The sequence below is a fragment of the Rhipicephalus sanguineus genome, chromosome 1 (genome assembly GCF_013339695.2).
Source record: "Rhipicephalus sanguineus isolate Rsan-2018 chromosome 1, BIME_Rsan_1.4, whole genome shotgun sequence".
Taxonomy (NCBI): domain Eukaryota; kingdom Metazoa; phylum Arthropoda; class Arachnida; order Ixodida; family Ixodidae; genus Rhipicephalus; species Rhipicephalus sanguineus.
In genome coordinates this window covers 305,460,722-305,469,642 of record NC_051176.1, presented here as the reverse complement: position 1 = coordinate 305,469,642, position 8,921 = coordinate 305,460,722, and positions in this window count along the sequence as shown.

Sequence of the window (8,921 nt, the reverse complement as noted above, 5' to 3'; positions counted from 1 at the left end):
GCGGAGCATAGAGTTTCCTACAATACTTACTAGAGGGAACTCTGGCGCTAGTGTCTATGGGAGCTGCAACGCATGGCTAGTATATTCTAGGCACTATAGCATGGCGCTTCAGCCAGCATGGGAATGATGGTACAGTGGCTATACTCGGCGACAACTTTCCTTGACAGCACTGTGGAAGCTACAGAACCGAAGTGCATGCCTGCTACCGCGCCAAGAAATAGTACTTACGTTTACTGATAATTTTCTCGTTTTTCTTGCTGAAATAAATGTTGCTTTATTTATTATGAGACTGAAACAGTTGCGGGAAGTCGTAGGTAAAATACAGTTATTGTTCACCTCGCAAGAATGCCTTCCTTTTCTTTCCATTTCTTAGACAGCACCACCTTTTCAGCATGCCCGTTTTCCAAAGTAAACATGGCGTCCGTGACGTAGTGGGTCAGTGTGCGGCCGCAAACGCACCGTTTAGTTCTCCAAGAAAAATGTACTCGTAATACGACACTAAAATGTACTCTGAACAATCGAAATGTCTCTCCCGTTCACATTCCCTTCACATTTTTAGTGAATATGTTTTCTAAACGCGTTAACGATGCGAGCGAGCAAAACCGAAATCAGCCGCAAGCTGCCGTACTACTTGCGGAGCAACACGAATGTGCGGAAGCCCGGCCTCCGTAGCCTTCGCTCCAATGTCAAGATAAGTTGTCGTCGAGTATACATAGTTTTCATGTGACGTCACACCGTCGTCTGCTGGCGGTGTCCGCCATGTTGGAGAACAGCGACAAACGCGCGCGAGCATGCCCAAGCGTGCGCAGAGTGTTCATCGCTGTCTTCCTGCAGTCTGTCGGCGTGGTAGTCATTGATTTTGCTACCTTGCGAGCTATCGAGTGTTTGAATGATGGCGCCTGTCAGGCGGAAGGAATTCTGCCCGTCATATTTTGCTGAGCTGGTGGATCCGACGCGTGCACGTTATGAAGCGAAGATCAGCATGTGCGATGGAGTTGACCCCTACACGTTGTGCGCCGGTACTGACACGACGACGGCAGTGGAGCTATACTACCGGTTACGACGCATGCCGACATCGTGAACTATTTGGTGCTGTGGACGAACCACGTATCGCTCACCGAAATGAAAGCTTACAAGACTACAAGTCACTTGAGGCTCACAACTACTTCACCAGTGGCCGTGTGAGCGGCGTGACAGCAAAGCGGCTACCCTCCAAGCGCGTCATCGTGTTGAGCGAGGTAAAGTTATTCAGCAGGCGTCTCTTGACTGAAGTGATCTTCTGCATCGACCATTTCAGGCGAAGGATGGTCAACCTCTGCCGGCTGAATGTTAGCTGCGTTCGCGGCTGTGCCCCCCCCCCCCTTTTTTTGCCAGCCGATTTTTGGCGCGCTTGTACCGAGAAGTAGAGTTAACGCCCGGTGCTGTGCGGTTGCTGTAGCCCAAGTGTTGGCTCGGCACCCAATCTGGGTGTGTTGTTTGTCCATTAGACTCGCTGGCTGTCCTGCAAATTACAAAACATCAACAGTGAAAACCTGGCGCGCTGTTGCATGTGAAATTGCGACTTCAGCGCGAAAACGGTCTCGTTACAAGCTGTTACGAACAGCGCAAAATTACAGAATGCACTCGCGATCAGTAGCCCGATGTGAACGGCAGTTTCAATGCACGGTACAAACAACACGCATCGAGCACGTTAAACTCAGCAGTTTGGTGCAGACAGTGACATTTTAACTCGATTGCAGTACGCGCGGATCGCAGTCGAAGGTGCCCGTTAAGCAGCAGAAGATCCGGAACGGGCTCGAACGCGACCCGGAGAGCTCCTGCGAGGTTTAAACCGCTGCACACACAGCGACGGCTGTGTTGCAGGCGATTGCAAGCGGTGGCGTTAATTTTTTGAAGTTTTCGCTTCATCCTGTTTTGCTTACCTGAGATGAAACGCCGACCGCATACACGGAGGTAATCCAGGTTCTTGAGGCCCTTTCTGTTGATGCGAGCGAGCCAGAGACGCCGACGCTGCTCCGACAACACTTTCGTGCGGTCGCATTGCCGAGTTATCACTTTCGGCAATCGGTAGAGCCCGGTTCTTGGCTCCAGGTCCGTTTTCTGTGCGGCAGACGTGCTTCTCGCACTGCAGCCAGTCATCGCACACATCGGCATTGCGACGTCGCGCTGTTACTGAACCCGCACAACGCGAAAATATCGGACCTGCACACGCACCCAACGATAACACCGCGCTAGCAGTTCACCATCATGGCGGCCACCTATCCCACAAGCCCCAGTTGTGACGTCCGTGAAAACTATGTATAGAATACTAGAAGTGTGATCACCGCCAAGCGGCTGCAATGGGAGGTAGCACGGCCACCTGGATCGGGGCGCGCGGCCGCGCGCCCCGATCCAGGTGGCCGTGGAGGTAGTGACGCCGCCTTGCGATGTTTCCGCTAGGTGGCGCGCGCTGTCGTATACACGTCAGGCTCTCAGGCTGCGCACATTGTTCAATGCTGGAACTCGCCGGTTAGACGTGATTCTTTTGCCTGTTTACGCTGTTCTTTCGTGCTACATTTGCTGGTCGGACAGCCTTGTCGTGTTTACGTTATGTCTTTTGCGGAGTGTGTGCCATGAGCAGACGTCAGAGCCACTGTTTTGTGCCCAGATGCTCAACTGGGTACAAATCGTGCAAGCAGAAGCTTTCATTGTTCGGAGTCCCGAAGACGACCATTTGTTCCAGCAGTGGCAGCGTAATATACCAATAGCAGACGAGCCTTTGGAAAAGAATGCTGCCGTTCCAATCCCCGAGATCCAATCGAAAAGCTATTCGGGTTGATTCGTCAGTTATCCGGGTGCAATGATCATCCCACATCGACCCAGTTCCTTGCTGCCGTGAATTCCCTTAGCTTTTGCAATTTGGTAAAAGCACCAGACACGGGCAACTGTGCAGGTGACACACTTACGTCATTAGTTGGAACTGATGAAGTGGCCATCCATGTTGACAATTTACTGGACACTGGAAACCTGGACGAAGATTCAAGTGTACTACAGGCATCGACTATCCTTTCTGACCATGTGTATCCTGTGCAAGTCAGTGACGGAAGACTGGTGTACTATTTGGCCGGCTATGTGGCACGGAGGAAACTTATGGCAACTAAATGCCAGGACTGTTTTGAGCAGGTGCTCAAATCCCTCGAGAACGCAGATAAGGATCTTGCGTCATTCGCAGCATTCTGTGATGTTGGAGGGCTTTTGTACCTGTAACCTAAACTATTTTCATTTGTGGAGGCACTGGAGGACACATTCACATCGTGGTTCAGTTATAATAAGCTCTAAAGGGACCAGGGGCGTAGCCAGAAATTTTTTTCGGGGGAGGGGGGGGTTCAACCATACTTTATGTATGTTCGTGCGTTTGTATCTGTGCGTGCCTATATACGCAAGCAAAACTGAAAAATTTCGGGGGGGGGTATGAACCCCCCACCCCCCCCCCCCTTGGCTACGCCCCTGAAAGGGACACTATAGTTGAACTTCTTAACTCAATGCAGACCGTACCATCCGTATAGTGTGCGACGCACACAAGCAAGATCTGACGAGCAACATAATCAAGTTTTTTGTTCTCACACGGCTTTACTTCTTTACGAAATCTCTAAACCATGCTCTAAACAAACAGAGAAGTTCTGCAAGAGAAAGATCAAAGCACTTCAAGTTTCGAAGGGCGATGTTATGTGCATCACCCTGTAATGTGCTAGCTTTCTTCCCTACTTTGATTCCCCAACTTTAAATAAAATGTGTAAGAAGACTAAAATGCTCTCCGATTTTTCTGTGCAGTTGTTAATTGAAAAATATTTCCACTGTGAATACGCAAGAATACTTAAGTTCTTGAAAACTATCTCATGCAAAATATGTATAACAACATGAAGAAAATTGACATCAGTGTCATAGTAGCATTTTTTTTTTCGTGCTTCTTGAGGTTGCTTATAACCTTGTGAAATGGCAATCCCCCCAAAATGTTAATCAGTTACATTTCTCAGCATCAAGGAACGATCGCAAGCAGTGGCAAGCTTAGCTGGCCGCGATGTTTGCGAACGATGTAAAGCTTCACTTATGATACTGTGCGTACGGTCATGCCATACGGTGATAATGTTTGATAATATCTGCCGCAGATTTCATTTCTTTATGAGGCACTTACGCCCTGCTATATAGTAGAGACACTAATAAAAATTTACGGCGCAAACAAAACCATATGAGCCACAAATCAGCCTTGACATGGCAGCTTCGCTGCAGCGAGCCGAGCGAGCGACGTGTAAGCTACAACCAGCGCCACCTAGACAGCGCCGGTCGAGGCATCGGTGGAGAGCGTCAGCGCAGGCTAAGACCAGAATTTCCAGCGCTCGAAGGGGGCCGCCATGTTTGGCCGACCGAGGCGCCGCGGTGCGAGCATTTGCTTGGGGGCTGCTGAAACGCGCTGGCGTACAGCGCGGTGCACCACGTTTGTGGCTGTCAGTAGCGGGCGATGGCAGATTCGCGAGCGCTGCAGCCGCTCAGTCTTCTCTGAATGTCGGAACGTGCATCTTCTTTCATGCGACAACATTTTCGAACAGTGGAATTGTGCCAGGGAGCTTGCCAAACATCGCGAGAACGTTCAGCAACATCGTTACGAAAGTTTGAATAGTTGCAACGCCGTGCAGTTGTCCACTCTCTCTTTTTTTTTAGAACTGTATCATATCAAGAAACGTTTTAAACTTACGCATTTGCGTATGATAACGGCCAGATGAAGCCTAGTAAGCTGTATCTTCTTTCTTTTCCTGAAAGGCAGCAGCGACAGATATTTTCATGCCGCGCTACCGTCCGACTTTGTGCTGCACGATGGCTGTTTTGTGCTCTCTCGCAAAGTGCAACGGGATGAATTTAATTAGGCGATTATTTCAGTTTTTAACGCAGAACGCTGTAGCGGAGATTACGTGCGGCTTCTTTAATTACTGCGAAAGGATGGCCTGGCGTAGTGTCCGAAGCCTCTTGTAGCAAAGCTAGACGCAGCGCGCATGCCGGCCCCCAACCTCTGTGTTCTTAAAGAGCAGTCTGCAAGAACACCCCGTCGCACAGGCGCTTTGAATCACTATCAAAACAGACGAAGATTACGTTTGAGTCCGATATTGATTGAGTTCGATCCTGACCAAGCGGCGCACACGCGTGCGCTTTCTGTCGCGACGTGCCTCGTTCAGGATATACTTAACTGCAATTGAAGGATCGCCCCTGCAATGACAAGATCCCTGTCACACGGGTCCTTTCGATCACAATTGAGCCGGATCAGGATTTATCGCCTCGACCTTCCTTTGCTGTCACAGTAAAAATTTGTTGTTATGAAACCACAGGTCGACATGCCTCGCGGCTGTGAGGTTCAAAATACATATGTTCTATAGACATGAAGTTGTAAAAAGTGAAACAGTTTGTTACATCGAGGTTTACCTGCGCCTTTTTGAACAAATTTACAACCAAGGTGGCCGCATTTTGATTTCAGAAGCAAGATTAAACAACCGCTTGTTAAAATTTCTGTGCATGTTAATAACTGAAGTTTGTTTCCTCTCGGCAGCTGCGGTGGCGCCTGTAAGTCTTCAGGCAAAATTAAGAGACATTTGGTAATTGGCTCGCAGTGTGAAAAAATATCTGATGAATACTGTCTTTCTCATTTCAAGATTCGTCGTTGTCGTTCTAGTAATTCAGTTTATTATTTTTTTTTTTCATCCAGCAGGTGGTCCTGTTTTAACCCATACACTTGCAGTGCAGCCGTTTGAATAGGTAGAAAATATGGCCTCCTGAGCAAACGCACCAGCTCACTTATTACTTATCGAAATCAAGGGCCTTGAAAACGTCTAGAATACACGCTCCACAAACACAAGCCGCTCGTGTTCCCGTGAACGTCGCAGGTCTGTTGCATCAGCCGCTTCCTTTTTCTCTCGTTGTTCGGCACCCAACGACGGCGCAGTGTCACCCGGACGAATTTTTATACATTGCACTGCCGTTCCTAGTACGCGGCAAGCAAGCAACTAAGACTGCAACTTTCTAACAGCTCTGAAAGCACTGACACAAGCGAACACGCGACGCAAGCGCGGCTGTCACCTCCCGCCATCAGCAGCCCCCGCCGTCGTCTGCACCACCAGGCGGCGCCTGGTGTGCAGACGACGGCGGGGGCTGCTGATAGCTCGGTGGTAGCATGCTTCAGAGGCACCAGAACACAGCCTGTGAGGGTGACAAGAGGACTCAGGCAGGGCTGCCCTTTGTCTCCGCTGCTATACATGCTATATGTGGCGGGACTCGAGCAGGCACTCGTGGAATCGGGAGTTGGCTTCGCGTTCCGACTCAGGATTGGTGGAGTGGCGCAGACATGGACGCTGCCCGGCTTGGTGTTCGCTGATGATCTAGTACTACTGGCTGAGCGCAGCAGTGACCTTCAGAGGTTGGTAACACTGGCAGCCGACCACCTGAAGAGTCTGGGCCTTCACTTCAATGCCAAAAAATCGGCCATATTGCAGTTTTCAGGCGTGGAGACCATTGATGTGCAGCTTCCCGACGGAGGAAGCATTCCGGTATCAGACAAGTACCGGTATCTCGGTGTCAACCTTTGCACCTGCGCAGATCTCTATGACAAGCAAGAGGAGCACGTTCGACAGGCTTCTGTGAGGGCCGCCAACGTGTTGCAACGGCGGAGCCTGTGGGGGTGCAACCGGTTTGTACTGGTGCGCGAACTGTGGAAGGCAGTACATGTGCCAGTGCTGACATTCGCCAACGCCGTCATCTGCCTGTCCGCAGCAACACGCCAGTGGTTGGAAAGAGGCCAGCGTGAGGTTGGGCGACTGGCGCTGGCGTGTCATGGACGTGTAGCGGTCGAAGCTGTGCAAGGTGACCTCGGATGGTCAAGTTACGAGGCACGAGAGGCAAGGAGCAAGGCGGCCTACGAAGGCCGTCTTCGCCTCATGAACGACCAGCGGTGGGCCCGTCGTGTATTTAGATACACAGCTATCAAGGGCATGAACACACCATGGCGCAGGCGTCTCCACACTCTGTGCCGCAAGTACTCCCTTTTTACTGACCCCGTCCAGGAGGACAGTGAGAGAAAATGGGCAGTAAGAGTACGGAATAGAGTGCAGGAAGCTGAGACGTCGGTGTGGCAGGCGGCTATGGAGCAGAAACCTAGCCTAGCCCTATACAGAGCCCACAAGACCACCATCTCCGCCGAACGCTTATACGACAATAGTGCCGGCAGTGCACTTCTGTTTGAGGCCCGTGCTGGAGCGCTCCGCACTCGGGTGTATCGGCGTCACTTCGACCCGTCGTTGGCTGACGGCACTGTGCAGTGCAGGACATGCGGGAAAGACGAGGAGAGCATTGAACACCTGGTGCTTCACTGCGAACGCCTCTGGCCTCGTCAGACAGATGGCGCCACACTACCGGAGGCACTCGGCTTTGTGAAAGACTGTGGCACATCGGGTGAAAGCGGCAGCCGCGATACCAACGTGCACCCCCTGGCAGCGACAGCAATAACAAAAGCAAGGCTTCTGCAGTGGTGGTCAGGGAGACAGTGAACAATTGTGATGTTCATGGACCTGGTGTGATTTTTCTTTGTTTCTCTCTTTTTTATTTTATTTGTTTTTCGTTCCGGTCAGGACACTAAAAGGTGCCCCCCCGGTATAAAGGGGAAGACCACAGACATCATCATCATCATCAGCGGCGCGGCTGACACTCGCGCTACGAGGCTAAGAAAAATCTGGTCTATTCTAGCCACTGTAATGATGGGTAGTACACGGATTTGTCTCAACTTCGTACTTTCGGCTCCGTTTGGCTGGGCGTCGCCTGCATCCGCTTTGTCACAAGATGAAGTTCAGCAAACGTTCAACAGTTCCACTTCACCACTTAACTTTTTTAGGCTCACCAATTCAAATCCGGTCACGAAGTTCACAACGATCCATTCTTTTATCTGAAAGAAAACCAAAACACAGCAATAAACAAAGCCACAAGCGTGCTGGATGTTTGCTGACAGCTCCGAGTAGACACGACTGCCGCAACGAATGTGCGTTTTACCGGTAACATAATTACAGAACTCGCGCAGTCACCTTCCTATTCATGTCAAAGAAATGTGCCCGTTCAGCATCGGCACGCACGTAGCGCTCGCACAAACAGCATCGTCCTTGACGACATGCTCGGTCCCGAAAAGGTGGTCGATCAACCGTCCTCCTCTGGTGAGATTCCCTCCGTGAAAACGTTTTTTTCCATAGGCCTCCCAAGCTCGGCCAGGGGGCGCTGCGGCGCACACGTTTCGCCGCCTTTCTAGCGAAAACCGGTCGCTCCCCTCTCCGCGCCTGCCTTTTGACTGCGCTGTCTCCGCACGTTCAGGCACCCTGCACGCGCTGTTCTCTGCTCGCCGTGCACGTGCAGCTTCACGTGTCGCTTGCTCTGAAGGTTTAGAAAGATCCCAGAGATGGAAAAAAACGTTTTAACGGTGGGAATCTTACCAGAGGAGGACGGTTGATCGACCACCTTTTCGGGACCGAGCAGGTCGTCAAGGGCTATGCTGTTTGTGCGAGCGCTACGTGCGTGCAGATGCTGAACGGGCACATTTCTTTGACATGAGTAGGGAGGTGACTGCGCGAGTTCTGTAATTATGTTACCGGTAAAACGCACATTCGTTGCGGCAGTCGTGTATACTCGGAGCTGTCAGCAACCAACCAGCACGCTTTCGAGTGCGTTTTCTATTGATAACTTTTCAATTGCTTAGATGCCAAGTTTGTCGTGCGGCTTTAAATTTATTATGAGCTCAGTGTGAAGAGCATAAATTTACATCTGCCCTGTTGAGTCACTGGCTGCATCGCAATGCGCAGTGTTCAGTTTCGTGGGAGTTTCACTTTTGCCGAGGTTTGCATCGAATGATAACAACGTCGGATCGC